The following is a 3,152-nucleotide window of genomic DNA, read 5'->3' as shown; positions in this document are numbered from 1 at the left end:
CTTTGTGTTGAAAATTAATTTAAAGTAATTTTAAAGTATTGGAAATTATTTTAATTATTTTGTGACAAACTAAAATTTGTATATATGTATATATATGTATATATATATACACATATATATAAATTTACTTCAATCTACATCTCAGCCATTCTTAGTTGAGATTTGAATAATATGCTAAAGATGTATTTATTTGATACCTGTAGTGTCTTAACCATAAATCCCCATTCTCAATTATGCTGCTTTTAATACAGAAAAATAGAATGGTCAAGATTTACAAAGAAGTTATCAATTACAATTAGAATAATAAATGCTAAATTTTATTTTCATTTAAGTAGCTCAATGATGTGGAAAATGAACAGTGATATAAATGGCAGGTTTGGGAAAGCTGGGTGAACTTTTATATTCATATTATAAACAATCATGTGTTTGAAGTCAGCATATGATAACCTTGTTTCAAAATAATAAATAAAAAAAAATAAGGCTTGGAGTGTAACTCAGAGTTACAATGCCCCTTGGTTTAATGCCCAGTAACCCCTAGACAAAAGAGCTAATTAACAATTAAGTGATAGGCGATTCCTTATTATTCTGGGGCTTTGCTGTAATTCAATGAAGCATATGCTTTGCAACAAGTTACATGAGAGCATGATTCCAAAAACGACTGACTCCCTAACTCTATTTGGAAGATTGAAAACCTACAGAAAGGAGCATGCATTTGAACTGGATTTGGTAGGTATATAGTAGGCAAAGAAGGAAGAATGCAGGAAGACAAGCTTAAGTGGATGAAGCATCATATAAACGCTAATATGTGGCTAGAGAACAGGCTGTCAGGGGCAGAGATGTGGTTGTGTGTTTTGAAGAAGAGTATTAAATACAGTAAAGGTAAAAGTAGGTTGAAGCTACACTGTTCTGAGAGATGCCATATATTGTTATTATTCTTTGTTCATGAAAAGCAACACAGTGTTCTGTGCCGTTCTGAGTGGGGATAATCAGTGGATCCTGGAGGTGGGGAGATGTGTAGAACCTGTGTTCTAGGGCAAAGACAACAAGAATCTGGATTAAGTGAAGTGTGTCACATGTTGATTAATTAGTATTAACTTAGAATAATCAAGCAAGCAGACAGGCTCTGTGACACATGCCTATAATCCCAGGACATAGTAGGTTCAAGCCTTTTCTAGGCAACTTAGAGATACTCCCAGCAGCTTAGCAACACCCTGTCTCAAACTAAGATATTACAAATCCTGAAGGTGTAGCTCAGAGGTAGGATGCCTCTAGATTCAATACTCAGTACAAAAAATAAAAATAAAAAAGAACAACAAAACAAAAACAAAACCAAATGCTCAGCTGAATTGCTGATAAATGATAAAAAATCTTTTAGTATAGATGTGTTCATGTAACAGTTGAGACACACATATCAAAGACTTTTTGTTTTGTTTTTTTGATATGCAAGCTTAAAAGGCTATGTTGTATTTTTTTTTAAAGGTTAAGGAATTATCTTTATTTTTTACAAACTATGTAGATATCATATATTTTGAATCAAAAACACCTTTGTCTTCACAGTATGAGTTAATAGTATGCAGCCTGAGCTGGAAAACCAAGAAACTAGAAAAGAAAGTAGAAATTACAGTGATACCTGTATTAAAAATCTGTTAGGCATTTCCTTTAAAAGTAGTTTCTTTATATCTTGTCATTCTTGGCACTGTTTCTAAAGAACAATTTCTTTATCCCAAGCAAAAAAGCACAAGAGGTGGAGTTTGGCTTCAAGAGGTGGAACTCAGATTCTCAGGCCTTGCAGAGAATCAACAAATTTTTGGAGAATTGCTAATGGGGGCTTAGAAGGAAGGAAGTCTCTTTAATCAGTCAAGCCAGAGGCGGGGCAGCATCCTCAGTGGAAGCAAGCCACTCTGGACGGCCTGATGCGACAGGAACAGTTTCATGGGATGAAACCGTGACACATGTACTGGAAACCAGCAGCCGTAGCATCAGACTGCGCACCGGGCGTGAGCAGGGAGAGCCCCAAATATGTAATGAGCTTTCAATGGCTTGGTCCCCTTGCACTAAAAGCCATGCGTAGCCCAAGGCATGAGCACCCCTGACACTGCCCCTGCGTAGCTGGCTGTGGTAACCCACAGGGAAGAAGCAGGTAATCCACACCAGGACTGCCCACCCGTACTTGTAACCACGAAGCTGCAGGGAATGGAGCGCGTTTGGCCACTGGTTCCTACTCAGAAGACTGCAGGATTCATTATAATTAGCCCCGGAGGCTCAACCGTCCTCCTTCCCTATCCTTCCTCTCTTGGAACATTTGATCATAGCAGTCCTCGTGGTGGAGGCGATTCAGAAACTAAGGTATCAACCAATTTTAAAAACCACCAAGAGCCGAGTGTTGTAGAGAGGCTGAGGCAGGAGTATCAAGGTTTGAAGCCAGCCTCAGCAATACAGTGAGGCTCTCAACAACTTAATGACACCCTGTCTCCAAACAAAAAATAAGCCGGGTGTGGTCGTGCATGCTTGTAAGCCCGGTACATGGGAAGCTGAAAGGAGATTCACAGGTTGGAATCCAGCCTCAGCAACTTAGTGTGATTGTTTAAACAAAACAAAACATAGGGCTGGAGGTACTGCCCAGAGGTAGAATGCCCCCGGGATCCATCCCAGTGCCACACACACAAAAAAAAAAGAAAAAAAAAAAAAAGCCACAAAAATAGTGCTGGGGGTGTAGCTCAGAGAGTAGAATGCCTCTAGGTTCAATTCCCAGCAACACCAAAAAAAAAAAAAAAAAAAAAAAAAAAAACCACCAACAATACATAAATGCCAGGAACAATCCAGGAATACTATATGCCATCTGTACTTTGCCATATGTACTCAGCCTTTTCATAAATGCCTGACAAGAATTAGTCTTTCCTTTGGCAGAAATCCTCCCACTCCATGGATGTAAACAAGCAGATTCCTTGAAGGTCAGGCAGGGTTGGAAAGGGAACACATACCAGTCCACATTCCCTCAGTGATGGCAAAGCAGAAAGGTGTTTGCCAGGCCAGCTTGGGGGCAGCGCAGAGGAAGCAAATGAGCAAGGGAGGCAGGTTCTGCTTTCTTTGTAGGGCTGACAGTTCAGATATATAACAAGTCTGAGTTAACCAAGAGACCATCAAACTCCTTC

The sequence above is a fragment of the Muscardinus avellanarius genome (genome assembly GCF_963383645.1).
Source record: "Muscardinus avellanarius genome assembly, chromosome: 1".
NCBI lineage: Eukaryota > Metazoa > Chordata > Mammalia > Rodentia > Gliridae > Muscardinus > Muscardinus avellanarius.
Note: the sequence above shows the minus strand (reverse complement) of the source record.